Genomic DNA, 16,441 nt, shown 5'->3' on the forward strand with positions numbered 1-16,441 from the left:
GAAAAAAAATCCTCGACTTTTCAACTCTAACGATTTTCAAAATATTTTTAAGTTGCAGTCCTACTTTGATCAGTAATTGGCAGGTTAAACCAATCAGTGTCAATCAGTTTGGGTTGAAAACAAAAATACATTTTGGAAGACATGGACAACAATTGGGTAATCTGTTTAATTTTCCATTGAATTTGAAGTAGAGATTCACAAATCAAAAGGCACACCAAGATCACACATTTGAGCGGTGACCAACTGGTTTGGAACCCTCAATTTCAATCCTTTTCTGAATAGTGAATAACCTCAGGTTTCAGGAACCACAACACTCTTCAGGGTGGAAGTTTTCTACCGAGGAAGCAAAGCGTTTGAAATCAAGTCAATCAAGATGTATGAGGCAAATCCAAAAGAAACATTTCCCACAATGCCATGTCAGCTGTTCGACGGGGGTGCTAACTAACCCTGCATGCTAAACCTCGGACAATTCTGCTAATTTAGTTCCTGAGGAATTTTATGCTTTAAAAGAGTTTTGTTGTTTAGAAAAGGAAGACATATGCAAAATGAGGCCCATTTAAATCTATAAAATAACAACATTTCTGGGAGAAATTTATTTAAATTGGCTGGAATTAAACAACAATGCAGGGAGGTTTTAAGAAAACATCAACACTGATGTAAGGATCCATTTTCTCAAATCAGAGTAGCCTTTAATTTCTAATAGTCTCTAATTTCAAACTAGAGACTAATAGAAATGCGTAGTGAAGTTATAATGTCTCATGTAAGATATCCTAGACAGGCAGATGGAAAGCTTTAAAAAATACCAAATAATTTCAGCTTTATTTTCAAATAATAAAGCCTTTTTTATCAACAACAGCCCTCTCTCTCTCACACACACACACACACACACAGAGTGTGTTATGGCCTTTTGTCCCAGAAAAATTGAACGGAAAAATGTGTCGGCTATAAAACTTGGATCTCTGCATCTCAAATATGGGTTCATGCTTTATTTCTGTGTAGCACAGACTGTTGGGAGTTTTACACAAGATTTAAAAGAACATAGGTAACAAAGTTATCTTATTTATCCAGACGAATGGAACATGGTCCCACAAAACAGCTTTCCTGTGTTTTTGATGCTCAATATCCCCAACAAGACATTTTCAGACCCAATGGGACTAAAGTCAGGGTATTTGAAGGCCTTTTCTATAGCCTGATTTGTCAATCAAGAAATCTTGTTTTTTGTTACAGATCTTTATCAACATATATTTCAATAACCAATCCTCTCCATTCACTCCTAAATCTACATTCCTACCCTCCCCTATGATCAAGAAATCTGGGTCATGACCAAAAGGCCGAGATCATTGATACAAGCAGCTGAAATTAGCTTCCTATCCTTCTCCACATCAGACGGAGTCAATTAAGATGGTTCTGACATCTGTTTAAGAAGCCCCTGGACATCTCAAGGTGTTCCAGGCAAGTGCCACCAGGTGGAGGCACATGGGACCTTCCAGAACATGCTGGAGGGACTATGGCGGTATCTTTTTATATAAAAACTGGTTGGGGATGCCCAAGAACAGCAAGGAAATCACAGAAACTGAAATTTGCGGTGAACCAGAAAAAAGCTTGAACATTCCCCTCCTGTGTTAGGAGTAAGGGCAGTACACAGAAATTACAGAAGTAAATACTTAACTTATCCACACATCATCAGCTCAATTATGTTTGAAACACAGTTAGATGTCATAAACAGGAGAATGTTCCAAGTGCAAATTAAGACTGTATAGCAGATAAAGCGGGATAAATACATCTCTAAATGGCCCTAAGACTCTCTTATTTAACCGTGGTCTGTGTTTAAGTGCAAAATTCTTGCCAGTAAACTAATGAAACTGAATGAAAGTCCAATTTTTAAAACTACTCACTTTGCTATGTGCTATTGAAGTATCTATGCAGAGCTATGTATATATATTTACATAAGCTATTGTGTATAATTTTGATCCAAGTGTAGACAGCTAAGCAACCCACAGCAAATCTTTTGACTTGTGCATTCAAGTCCAGATTTGTTTGCAGATGTTGTAATATTATTAAACCCTGCAAAAAGGAAATGTGAAATAAAAGCCCTGAAATAATAATCCCTTTGTATGCACGATGAGTCCAAAGTTCAGTGTGCAAATGTAAACTATGGTACAGGCCTACTCATTTAACTGTTGGTCAATGCAGGCTGGAAAAGAAGGAGTAGGTTTTGCTTACTGGACCAAGTCCTCCTCACCAGGACAGCAGTGATGTGAGACCAGAGAAGTATTATTTCCACTTGTTAATCAAAAGTTTGAAAAAAAAAAAAAGGGAAGGAAATAAATTCTGCCTACATCAATTATCTCCAAGGAAATTTTTTTAGAGTAAATTTGGAAATTGGTTATGTAAGAGATTTAAAGGATGCGATTTGATGTTTACTGGAAGCAAATACAGGTAAATGTCTTCTGGCTGAGTGGCCTAAAGCCAAAAACTGGACGCCAAGATGCTCCCAAAAACAGCCTTGACTTACGTATGTGGATGAACGAGAAATAAAAAAACAAATACGCAAACTGTTGATTACTAAAAAAAATGAACACAAACTATATGACTACTCTTTAAGTTGAAAATCACGTTTGACATAATACATTTTCAGTAAACAGTTAAAAAGTTACTCTTGTCGACGACTAGACATCTGATCAGCGACTATTAGGGCAAGGCAAGGCAAGTTTATTTGTATTGCACAATTCAGTACAAGAACAATTCAAAGTGCTTAAAAATAGAGCGTCTGTTTCATTTGATCTCCAGGCTTCTGCTGTTTGACTTCACTGTTTAAAATCACAGCAGGCGTCTCCTGAGCTCCTCGGTTTGCTGTCTTTACTAAAAATTACCACTCCAATTACATATAGGGGAGGGAACATGAAAAATCTGTCCACTTCCTTAGCTAGAATGTTTGAAAAGTACTCTGCTAACTCAATACGGGCGTCAAAAGTGTCAGGCTATATAAGTAAGACCCCAATGCTCTAAATACACAGTAATCCCGAGCAGCAGGCAGAACTCTCAACAGTCTCCAAATGTCACAATGCAGTAGATTCTCCCTAACTGAGGGCAAGCAGGTGCCTCTCCCGCAGCGCACTAATGACCCAATTATATCAATCAGAAGCCTTGATTGGTGCTACACTCCTTTCCCTTTTACTCCATCTCTTTCTCCTTCGCATACAATCTTGTTCCCAGGAGCCACCTGGATTGGATGGCGTACAGAAGTGTATGTGTGTGTGGCCCCCTCAAGTACAGTGCAGTACTAAACACACACAAAGATAGTAAGTAGGCGGCATTGATGGTGGTGCAGGAGCAGGAGGACACCACTTGAACACAAAAAGCAGATAGGGGTCGGAATGAGCAAAACCCATTAGACCCTTTTTAATGTTGGGCCAGTGTTTAATGTTCATTAGTGCAGCTGGATTCTGATGAGTACCTGCTAAGGGTTTCAACAGAAATCATCATGTTGTAAGAAAAAAGCAGACAACCTGTAGAGGTGAAGGGAAGGACTTCAACTCTTTGGGTTTGATTAGAAGAAAAGAAGAAATCCAAAGTTTGATCTTTCTTTTTTTTTTATTGTGCTTTTCCCTACAGGACATTAGCTGGTGACCTCAACAAGCCAATTATCCGCTTGAACACCTCTGCTTTCCACGTGTTTTCCTTTGTAACAGTCTTGACTAAAAGCGCCCTTTTCACAAAATGCCGTTTTGAAGATCCACCAAATTACTTCCAAAAGAAACTTCCAAATCTATTCCTGTTCAATTATTAAAAGCAGAATAAATAGGCAATACCAGGCCTCACTCACAACACCACTCTTCAGTGTGAATGTTGTTACTGACAGAAGAAGGTAACAGACAGTTATACATATATATCTATTCAGATCAGTGCTGTGTCAGAATCAGGGGTGGCGCTAGATGGGAGGCCAAAGGTGGCCGTGGCCAATCACTGTCCACCCCTGCGAGGTGATGCGTTGATCCCATGTGGATGTAATTTTCCACGTGTGGAACAAGCTGTTCCACGGATAACCCAGGGTGGCAGCAGTGAGACTCTTAAGTGGAATATCTGAATTACATTGACAACAATTGTTGGTTAATTGATTTACCATACAATTGCAAAAAATATACAGTAATGATTTTAGGATCACAAACACAGAATTTATGCTCTTTATATAACTAATTTAATGCTTTCTGAAGGAAAAAGGAAAGCTATAAGTCTTTTTACATCAGTCGCATATGTAATTAAATATAAATAACAACTAAACCTGTTTAATATATGTAATAATGTATGTGTGGATAACTTTTCAGGAAATGTGGGCATCGTTTGGCTACGGCTGGTCAGTTTTAAAGTGACTCTAGCTCCGTCATAAAGTGAAAGAATCTCCAAAATGTAGCCAAGACTTATTTCTTTCTTCTGAAGCCCTCATCCTCTCAAAAAATTTTGAAGGCTGTTTGTTTCTTGCGACTCTCAGTCATTTTGCAACACGCTTAGAATCATGTAACTAAAATGAATGGCTGAAATTGAAGCTAACTGAATACGTAAATACTAAAATAAAGAAGATGAGCAACAGGAATTCAAACTCAGAAGATTGTCCACTATACCATTAACTAAGGTATCATATATAGGCTACAATATGTGCATTTTAGCAAGTCTGCCTTCTGTGATTTATTTGGAAAATATGGATGTTTTGTTCTTTCATTTTCCTGTTGGTACACCGTAGATTGACCCTTAACTTGTTCTGGCCCTTAATGTATGAAGCTATGAAGCTGTTCAAAAGAAAACGTTATTAATAAGGACATGTCAAGGCATGTCTGCTGTTGGCTGAAGCTGGTAGAATAAAGCTTCACCTGATAGCATAAAGGGGGAACAAAGATGCTCTGCTTTATTAATTTAAACAAGATTTAGATATGTCAGGTACAACAATATTAGGCCATGCCATCTGGTTAAATTACTAATATACAGTATGATGCTAAAGACATAGAGGTAAAACAATGTTTTACCACCATTAAATAGAGCAAATGTACGCACAGGTCAAAGCTTTACAAAAAAAACTGAGATCAGGAATCTGCTAGAAAATACTCAGCCGTCATTCTTTACAGTAGAGATTAAATAATTATTTCGATTTTAGGAAACCATCATATGGTATATTTTGTTTGGATTAATTTACACCTACAGTAAATCCAGAGTGGAGTAACGAAGTATAAAGTAGTACCCTAACTGTTGGATTCACAAATAATGGGACTAAAAACACACTGAAGAAATAAGTTTAATACCCTGCTAAATGTGTATAAGACCGAACCGACCAGATCACCCGGAATCAGTAGGAATAAGTACATATAAGCTGTTTTATATATGGATTCTGACGCATCTGGGTTGCAAAGGGTTTATTAACCTTGCATGCTTAAAAAAAAATCAACATGTGATTTCTATGAGCTCCATTAGCCTCGTGAGTCCAGCTGCTTGGAGATAGCTCACATCTTGGCAGAAACAGTAGGTGGGGAGGAGCATGAAAATCATTTCAAATAGATATAAGGACAATATGTTATAATAAGAAGTTGATTTGGCCCTTCTGCTTTTTTTCATAAGTTTCTCCATTCGTTTGTTCTAGAGGTTTTCCTCAAATCCATATTTGTTGTATTTCTTTGCAAGGATATGAGAGGTGTGTTGGCCTAGTGGGTTAGAGCAGTGTGTTTGTGCTCTGAGAAGGTTGCAAGTTCTCAGTTTGATCCCCACAGCCTCCACTCTGGGCTCCTGAGCAAAACATTTAACCCCTGATTGCTCCCTGAATACAACATGGGGAGGGGTCAAACGGTAAGGGGATGGGTCAAAATGCAGAGAACAAATTTCATGATTGTGGGTAAATTCAATTCAAAACACGCAAACAATAATCAAAAAAGTTTGAAGACATTTCATTTCCCGTCCAGGAAGCTTTTTCACTTCAAATTTCCGAGATAGTGTTAAGTTTGAGAGTTTATACAGTAGCTAAAAAAAGCCTTGTTTTTGCTTAGACAAAACTTTAGTATCTCTGATTCTATCTCCTTGAACCCCAGTCGGCCTCAGCAGATGGCCACTCACACTGAGCCTGGTTCTGGTGGAGGTTTATTCCTGTTAAAAGGGAGTTTTTCCTCTCCACTGTCGCTACAAGCATGCTTAGTGTGAAGGCTTGAATTCATGCAATCAAGTGGATTTCCTTAGATAGAAAACTTTGAATCAATGTGACTGTATGACTTGGTGAACTGTAAAGTGCCTTGAAATGGGTTGTGTTGTGAATTGGCAATATATAAATAAAGTGAATTGAATTGAACAATATAAAAATTGAAATGGAAGAACTGGTCCACCAATCTGGAATGGGTTTCTTATTGATTGTCTATTTATTAATCTAATTGACAAACTGACTTATGTGTGGTTCTAAATGTGACAAACTGAATCTAAAGTTGACATTCCTACAAAATAAAAAAAGTAAAATTTAAAGTCATATGGAAAATAAAAGTTTGGTTTAAAAAAAAAAAGAGTTTGAGGATGCTTAAAAAATGTATTTCATTATAGGACAAGCCAGCAATGTCAGCCTACTTCCACTGTGAACACACGCAGCTCTCTGGACGGTGACATTTAGGATGTGAAAATAAAACTAGGACATTTCTGAACATATTTCACTGGATATAGAAAAGTGCGACGGGAGTGTCTTTTGGGTCCGCCAGATGACACGTCTGCGCCTTATCTCGAGAGGAATTTCCTCCTCGCCCCTGTGATGTGCGTCAATAACGCGCAACCATTTTCAGCAGCGCTCCTTTCCCCTCTATCCTCCTCCTCCTCTCGCGGCCATCTCAATTAGAGGCACATTAATGAAATAAATAACCATCAACAAACAATGCACTAATAAACAGCCCGACTAAAACGAGATTAACCCTGCCCCGCAGATTGGATCCCACTGAAAAAGAATGCGATTAGAGGAGGAAGGAGAGGGGGGGGTTTGGAGGAGAAGTCGGAGGGGTGCGAGTGTCATGTCAGCCTATCTATCGCTCTCTCTCCTGCTCCATTTTGTTCCTAAATTTTCTATACAAAAGATTAAGGGAGGGGAGAAAAAGGCGAGTGAGTGAGAGGGAAGGGGGAGGAGGGTTATCAAAAAAAGAAAAAGAAAAGTGCCATCATGGATTTCATTTTTAACCCTGTGCCAATCGCCAAGCGACATCCGTTCCCCCCCAAAAAAGCTAAATAGCATCCGAAAAAAAGATGCGTTTTATTTTTAACATCAAAGCTGAAGCCGGCTAACTTCTCTTCATGGTTTCCAAACCTGCAAGCTTTCTGTTGTGATGTTAGGACAGCTAAACGCCGGATAGTAAACACTGTAGTACGAAAAAAAAAAGAAAGAGAAAAGCGTCGCTCAAAACCTCTAAAACAGCGACACACACAATGCCTTTTAATGTGCGTCCAACAAAGAGAATTAGTCTAATAGCGTCCATTTTCAACTCAACTCACAGAAGAAAAAAAAAACACTTTTGGAATCCAGCTTTCATATCTGTTTTTATTTACTTTACTTTCGCGGTGTTTAATGAAGCGCTGCCATAAATTCACCCCTGCCACCATCCTGACAGCAGCTTTCAACTTACTTTAAGTTGCAAAATTTTGCAACAAATCTTTTAAACACTCCGCGACACTTTAGGAGCGCTCGCGACCTTTTTAAAGTCGCCCCGAACCACCGAGTCTACTTCTTCAAACAGTTTTTTTTTTTCTGTAAAAAAAACCCCTATTTTCCTCATTCTTTTCGCTCTATTTTATGGTCACGTCACGGACATGAGAACGAGGCTTAAAAACACGCATGCGGTCCACGCGCGCACCGACATCACACCGGGCTTTAACATACATGACCCACGGAAAGTGTCCGGAGTGCGCGCGCGCTTCCATACATACCATACATACGTGCTTCATGCCAATCACTCCACATGTTAACACGCGCGCGGGCGCGCGTCTCAGGCAGCGTGTGCTTGCGCGTGAGAGAGCTAACTGCACATGCAAGAAGCAGAGATACAAAAAAAAACAAAAAATCAACAACTACCATTATCACGCTCGCGAGAGAGAGTGGGGAGAAAAAAGGCAACAAGAGTCGCAGTTAAATTCTCCATTTTTGGAAATGTTTCATCACCGCTGTGTCATGCCACCGAGTGTAAAAGTATACACACGGGCTGTGTAAACATAGTAGTGGGAAAAAATGAAATAGATAAATGAAGATATAGGGTATATGTTGAAAGTAAAGACTCAGTGTACTTACGGGAGAGGCGGCGAGGAGATTAATGACACGACACGTCATGATTACGTTTCACTTGAATTAAATACATTACGAGTTGGGGAAAAAATGGAAATCAGGGTTGTATACAAGCATACGCCGTTTCCCCCTCCCTCCCTCCGTTTGGTCACCCTCTCCTCTCTCTCACTCTCTCCTCCTCCTCCATCTCCCTTTCTTTTCTTTCTCGCCTTCTCTCCTTTCTTCTATCTACCCCCCCCAAATTTATCGTACAGGAGTGAGTGAATAGGGGAGAGCAAAGGAGAAGTGGGAGGGAGAGTGATGTAGGTTGGAAATGTTAATTATAATCTCAGCACGGGCTCCATTTTACAACGCTGTCATCTCCTCACATTTGTATCCTAAATATGGCATCTGGGTTGGAGGGCAGCTGACACTTTAGACACATTTTTTTTCAGATGGGCAAAGAGAAAAGGGGAAAGTTTCTCACCAATGGAAGTGTTATAGAAGTGATGAGGGGGTGGGGGGGCAAGAGGCAATTTAAATGCTATAGTGAACCTCCCTGGAAGCACATGGCCAAGGGGAAGAAGAAAAGTGAACAAATTTGGGTCCCACCATGAGAGTAAGTGACTGCAAAGGCCTTCTTTGGAGAGGGGTGGGGGGGCAATTTCTTTAAATAACTTTTTATTTTGTAAATAAGTAAAATACTTCAAGCTGACAACATTTGAACCATTTAAAGATGAAGTATTCATCCAGGACGAAATAGAAAATAAAAGTAAAGCTATCTATAAACCAATCAGGCAAAATATTATGACCAGTGACACTGAATAATCCCAGCTCGCTGCCTTTCTGTGGTTCCGACCTCATCGTTGATATGTTGAGTACTGGAACAGGGCATCTTCAACCCTGCAGCTGTTGCCGGATGTCCTGGGTCAGCAGTTCTTATATCACAATGCTCCAAAAGAACGGTTTCTAAAAGCGTCAAAGCTTGTTAATGCATGTGAGTAGTGAAGGCAGAACACATGTGGTTCAAACTAGCAGATGACCTGCAGTGCATCGGACTTTTGGAGAAGTTAATAACAGGTCTGATGGGCTGGTGTCAGAAAATACATGGCATCACAGGCCAGTCCGGGTGCCCACAATGACCCATGTGCACTGGGCATGCCAGCATCACAGCGGGACCACAGAGCAATGGAAGGAGGTGGTTTATGGTTTGGTGTCACACTGTCCTAGGATGCACTTAGGAAGAAGCCAAGGTTGTGCTGACAGTGTGAGGCTCTTAGGACTGTTTAAAACTGGAGATGTGACTTTGACTTGTTGCTGATCACGTTCCCCTCCAGTCTCATTCAAGAAGGTCTCACCTTACATTTACAAAACTCAAAACAATTGGAAAAGGTTTCTCTATGATGGGTCGTCACTTTGTTATGCTTTGAGGAAATATTTCAGTTTAAATGGGTCAAGCTGCTCCTTTTTTAATTCTTATCCCTGTTTGGTACCCAGATTCCCCTCATTTCAACCCTTCTTAATTCAATTTTAACCCTTTAATATGCTATCAAATCAAAGTTTATTTTTTATGCTAGATTAGGATTTTGAGGAAAGATAAAGGTAACTGCTCACAATAATGCTCAATCCCCCGAAAACAACTAAATTATCTCATATAAATATATTTTTTGAAGACTATAATATAGTCCAATTATTATCGCTCTGATTTAACTATTGATGCAGAATGTTTTAAGCAAACTATGTGGGCACTGAAGTCATGAAAGTTCTGTTTAACACTGACCTGATGTGAAAAAAAAGTTGTATTATTATCTCAAATGGGTGAAAAAAGAGGGTATAAATTTTATTCCAAAAAAAACTGTTGCAGAAAAAAACAACCACCTGTTTTCATACTTTATACTTTAACATCTCAGATGCATCCAGTGTCCTGTGTACAAGCTTAAGAATAGGTTGAAAAAAAACTCTCGGTGCTGTCCCATGTGTCGATAGCATAAGTTGTCTGAATTCAAAAATATTATCATATTATTATAATATTATTATAAATAATAATATTATTATTTTATGGTTGAGGCTATAAAAGAAAAACCTGGTATTTGTTAAGGAACTGACTCATTGAATTTGTTAGTTACAAAGACAGTTTATTCTGCGTAATCAGGTTTCTCAGGTGTGTTTCTCAAGTTTTTCATTTTGTAGGTCTAAATAGCTTAAAGCTTAAAAAGTTCAGCTCAGGCATCTGGACGGGAAGTTTTCTAGAAGACGTTTTGCCTCACATCTGAGAGGCTCCCCTAGGTGTAACAAAAGAATTAGGGAAAAAAAAAAAATTTTTTTGTTACAACTACAGAATATTGATGTCAGTGCTTCCAACATCAGTAAGAACTGAAGGAGTTGGATGAGAGGCGAAATGTCTTCTACACAACTTCTCATCTTTTCTCAACTTTTCAAGCTTGACCATGACTTTGATGACTGCGAATCTTCACAGATAAAAATAAACTATAGTTTGTTACAGTGGTGAGCTCTCTCTTTAAAAAAAAACAAAACAAAGTTAGGATCTTAGGTTAGATGCTCCTGTATAAAGTTGACAAATAAATGATTAACGGTTAACGTGTCTTTCTAAGGCTACATTAACACTACAGGCCTTGATGCTCAATTCCGTTTTTTTTGTGTAATCCGATTTTTTTGCGTTTTGCTGCTTCTGCGTAGCAAGACGCAGAATAGTGACCTTTGTTGTTTAATAATGACGTTCAGGTCAGATGAATGTGACCTGGCGGTTCACACACAGGTCGCATTTGAAAAGATCAGACCCATATCGGATTCAGGACCACATAACCAAGTGGCCTGGTTCGGATCGGAAAAAATCAGATCTCTGTTGTTCAGACAGCCATGAAAAGACCAGATCCAGGTCGCATATGGGCAAAAAAATCGGATTTGGGTCACTTCAGGCTGCAGTGTGAACATAGCCTAAATCTCCCTTTGGAGGGTTGTTTGTTGTGCCAAGGCATTCCTTAAGGTCCTGTGTTCCGCAACTTATAAATGTGATTTTAGATATAAAACTGCTCTAAGAAACATAAAAACGTATTTTAATTTTTTAACCAAAAAATGCTAGACATCAGCCATCAAGGACACCTGGTATAGTGTGTCTCCAGCTTTGTCTGAAAGTCCGCCCAAGCCCCTATATAGTCCTCTATATAGGGGCTAAGCCATTTGAAATTAGTGTCTGAATGTCTATTGGATGACAAGGTAGCGGACTAAACATTTCTAACAATGAACTTTAAAAGTACTGTGCATCAATGGTCACTTGAAGATCATATCCCAGAATGTTGTTTTCTGGAGCTCTCTCTGCAAAAAAAGAAATCATGAGATTTGTTTTGGGGGTGAGAGAGAACAAAGATGGTGCAGGCAATGTGCAGGGAGCCAGAGTCCCGCGGCCAAAAGGGAACGAAAAGTAGTGATCATCTCTCCGAACGGTCAGTGAGCTGAATTCACTATAAAGTGCACTATATAGTAGTGACTGAGGGGTCGTGGTTTAGGGCAGATGTTTGGACACAGCCTCTGTTTGGGACCTGGCTCCATCCAGGAAGTACTACATCTATTTCCCACTTTAAGCTGCAGATAAGTAGTCACTCCCCGCAATCATGCAGGAGTAAGCAACTGTGGAAAATTAATAATTGAGCTTTATCTAAACTAGTTTATGCGATAAAGTTTGATAAAGACAATCACTGGACATAGAAGGATGAGCTTTATTTCAGCTGCTGTCACTAAACTGAAAAATAATAAATACAATAAAAATACATTAATTTAAATAGACTCCTAAAAAGTAACACAGTCTTCTTCTTTTTATCATTATTATCATCCATCCATCCATTTTCTTACACGCTTGTCCCGAGTGGAATCACCAGGGGTGCTGGTGCCTATCTCCAGCAGTCAATGGGCGAGAGGCGGGGTACAACCTGGACAGGTCGCCAGTCTATCGCAGGCGAGAGGCGGGGTACACCCTGGCATTGTTATCATTAAAAAATATAATAATTATTAATAAGAAGAAGAAGAGTAACCACATAATGCATGTTTTACCCCAAACCTGCTTCAAATGTTATAAATTAAAATGTTTAGTTTAATTTTTACGGTGAAATATCAGCATAAAGGTTGTCGTTGTATCATTGAGGGCAATCTGGAGTACCCAGGGAATGCTTTTACATGCATGGAGAGTACAATGAAACTCCACATGGAAATATAAATGGAATTTTGTTTTAGATGGGTCACTAAGCTAATGACCACGTAATAGACCACATCAAAAAGCAAAATCGTCCATTCAGCAAAAGTGAACATAGAAAGCAGACTTTTTTCTGGCAGTGAACAAACATTGACTGACCCATTTAAACCATGTTTTAATGTTAAACCACATTTAAGTTCATATAGTGTTCAGAAACAATAAGGAAAGCTTTTTTTATTAAGTTAAAGTGAGCCGACATAAAAAAAGCTAGGACTCTCAGCGGATCTTAGTTTTACATCAGTCTCGGTTTAAGGTTCAAACCAAGTTGATGTTTATTCTCATCTCTATCTCAGCCCATGTGGAGGAGGGACCTCTACCAGCTGGTTTTGAAACAGTTTACAGTTATGTAGCACAATTGTCACAGGTTGGAGAAGAGACCGTGAAAGAAGGAGTGAAAATCTACCACCATGACAGTGTTAGAAGTATCAGTTATATCAGATGGACTGTGGGAACCTATCTAAATACAAGTCCCAGATCTGCATAAAGTTTTGCCTGATAGGAGATGTAGCCTTTTAAAGTGCGTCCTATTATCACTGGCCTTGAGGAAAGTTATTTTCACATGCCAGCACCTCAGTGAGCTCCAAATATTTTCAGTTGGTCTCTGTCCTCAGCTCTAACTGCTCCTTTTAAAATTAGCTCAACTTTTCTCTCTCACTATTCTCTGTGATCATAGCTTTGAGTTTTGATACCACGGTTTGAGTTTGGGGTTGAATGTCAACCATTGCAAAACAGAGAACTAAAAATTTCAGATTGTTACAAAAAAATAGAGTTTTACACAGCAAGAACAAAAATGTTTTGCAAAAACATATAATTCTGAATAATCACCACAATAATGTCTCTAATCATTGACTCACCCATCCCTATTATGTCATGCATTTTTCATTTTTATTTACTTGATGAAACACACAATTTCAACAAATGTTACAAAAGTCTAAAAAACAAGATTAACAACTCAACAAAGGCATTAACAATGGATAGCAATGGAATGGAGAAGAAATCATGTTCTTCAGTTGATCTCAAGACGTACCTGCTGAATGAACTAATAAATTGACAGAAATATGCAAAAAATATATATATATATTGGCTGGTCAGCAAATGTATTAGTCTTTTTGAAATTTGGACGAGATATGTGCCAGTTAAAAAGTAACAATTTCACAAAACTTGGTTTACGAGAACAAAACTCTGGAAGTGTTTTGGGAAAACAAAAAATTTTAGATCAGTATTCCAGCAGTGAAAGTCGTTCCACACCAGGGGAGGAGGCACTTAACCTTGACATAGCTAAAGTGAGGAAAACTCTGAGGAAAGGCCCCAGGCCCCGATAACATACCTGGACAGGTTTACAGGAGTGTGTCAGATCAGCTGGCTGGTGTCCTAACAGACATTTTCAAACACACAACATATCAATGGACCAAACCATAGTGCCACCATCATCCCTGTCCCGAAAAAGCTCCAGGTCACCTCACTAAATGATTACTGGCCTTACCGGCCTGCTTCAATACCCTCCTCTGCAATTGGCCCCTAGACAAATAGACCTCAATCAATCTGGGTCGGGACAGAACACCTCTTCTGTCATCACCCTAAGTACAGGCTCCCCTCAGGGCCATGTCCTGAACCCCCTGCTGTTTACTCTGAGGATGCTTGACTGCGTTGCCAGGTTCACCACTGATCACATAGTGAGGTTTGCAGACGACACCACGGTTGTGGGTTCTCTTCAGAGACAACAACGACTAGGACTACAGAGTGGAGGGGGAGCAGCTGATGGACTGGTGCAGAGACAATAACCTGATCCTGAATGTGGAGAAAACGAAGGAGATCATCATTAACTTCAGGAAGAACAGGCCTAACCACGCTTCGTTGCTGTAGGTGGTCAGCAGCACCAAATTCCTGAGGGTGAAATTCACAGACACCCTCATCTGGACTGTAAACACCACCTCACAGGTCAAAAGAGCACAAAAGCACATGTACTTCTTGTGGAGGATGAGGAGAGCCCACCTTCTTCCACCCATCCTCATAGGCTTATACAGAAGCACGTAGAGAGCGTTCTGACCAGCTGTCTCACTATGTGGTGTGAAGGCTGCAGCTCCTCAGACTGGAAGAAGGTGAGGAGAGTAGTGAGAGCTGCAGATCATCAGGGCTCCTCTTTCCTCCATAAAAGACATTTAATCCCAGTGCTGCTTGTCACGAGCCCGTAATATCATCAATGACCCCTCACCATGGACTGTTCTCCCTGATGCCCTCTGGGAAGAGGCTTTGCAGCATCCGCTGCAGGTCCAGCAGAATCCAGAACAGCTTCTTCTCCACTGCCATCAGACTGCTGAATGTTTAAAAAAACTGTAAAAAGAAAACTGAAAAAAGGTTAATGTTGGAAAAACTGTAAATCATGTCACAGTCTCTGCATCAAATTGACCATATCAATACGTTTTTTGCACCATATTTTTTTCTCCCAATGTTTACATTTGATCACTGCTGCACTTTAAGAAATGTAAATGTCATAAGAGCTCTACAAAACATAATTTTGGTTTGTATACACTATGTATACAATGCGTATACAAAATGAAAATAAAGTTTGTCTAAATCTAAGTTAAGTTTTCTCAAAATTACCATTCTGAAGAGAATACATGCTTTTGATTTTTTTTTTATAAATCAACCCACAGCAGTGATGTCTGTTTGGTCTCTGTTTGGTGTTTTAGCTTTGTTCTACTTATAAAGGTTATCCTATGCAAAGACAGAGAAAAAAGTACCAGCAGCTTAAGTCCAGCTACTGATTTGACTAGCTTTAACATTTGTTCATTGTGAGTTATAAGTGACAATCAATGTATGTCTGTTTACCCCCTATCTCGAAAGAAAAAACAAGCCTTTAAGAAGGGAGACAGGGAATTAAAGAGGAGTATACAGAAGCAACTTAAGGTCAAGATAAGAGAAAGCAAGAAGGCATACAGGAAAAGGCTGGAAAACAAGGATGAAGGTCACAGGCTTAAAGCAGAAGGATGATCAAACAGATGGAAGTTTGGGCAGATAAATGAACTGAATACATTCTTCAACAGGTGTGGTTCAGGAACAAGCTCAGCATCTTTCTCTCCACCCCCAGTCTAATGAACACCCTGCCCTCCTCTGCCATTGACTCTACTGCTTCTATGAGTTTTTTGTCTCCCAAATCAGAAGATGGGGCTGCTCCCTCCGCCTTTCACCTGTCAGTCTCATGAGGTCAAGTAACGGGAGAGACTAAATGGTAATAATTCCTGATGGTGTCAGAACATGCTAAAATACCCTGTTCCAGGAATGTGGAAGACCTCCTGCCTTGTTCTAGCGCCAAAGAAGACTCAGCCAACAGTCCTCAGTGACTATAGACCTGTTGTCCTGACATCTCACATCATGAAGCTCCTAAAGAGCCTGTTGTTGGTTCACCTCAGCAAGTAAACAAGCAGCTATCAGGAGACCATTGCAGTTTGCTTATTGCTGTGGAGTTGGGTTGATGATGCCATCATACACCTGCTTCAACAAACCTACTGTCATTTAGACAAGGTAGACAACACTGTAAGGATCCTGTTCTGATTTTGTCCTGATTTTGATTTCCCCAGTGCATTTATTACAATTTTAGTCTGACTTACTTTGTGAGAATCTTCAGAAGACTCAGGTGGAGGCATCAACAATTTCCTGGAACAAAGACTACCTGACAAACAGCCCACGGTATGTTAGACTGAACGGTCAGCTGTCTAACCAAGTAGTTAACAGCACAGGAGCACCACAGGGCTCAGTACTCTCTCCATTCCTTTTTACTCTGTAAACCTCTGACTTCCAGTAGCAGGCAGAGTCCTGACATCTGCAGAAATACTTGGAAGACTCTGCAGTCATTGGGTGCAACAGAGATGGCCAAAAGCTGAGTAAACAATCGTCTGATCCTGAATGTCAACAAAACAAGG

General features: G+C 39.7%; 1 protein-coding gene across 1 annotated transcript in view; it reads right to left on the minus strand.

Annotated features, from left to right (window-relative positions):
- znf219 (zinc finger protein 219) overlaps positions 1-8,448 on the minus strand; it is a 30,739-nt gene extending 22,291 nt beyond the window's left edge. Inside the window, exon 1 of the mRNA XM_038300286.1 lies at positions 8,285-8,448. The gene's annotated coding sequence lies outside the window, so the exon portion shown is untranslated. The remainder of the gene's footprint in view (positions 1-8,284) is intronic.
- Positions 8,449-16,441: the final 7,993 nt, after the last annotated feature.

The sequence above is a fragment of the Cyprinodon tularosa genome, unplaced genomic scaffold, assembly GCF_016077235.1.
Source record: "Cyprinodon tularosa strain WSP-4 unplaced genomic scaffold, ASM1607723v1 ctg445, whole genome shotgun sequence".
NCBI lineage: Eukaryota > Metazoa > Chordata > Actinopteri > Cyprinodontiformes > Cyprinodontidae > Cyprinodon > Cyprinodon tularosa.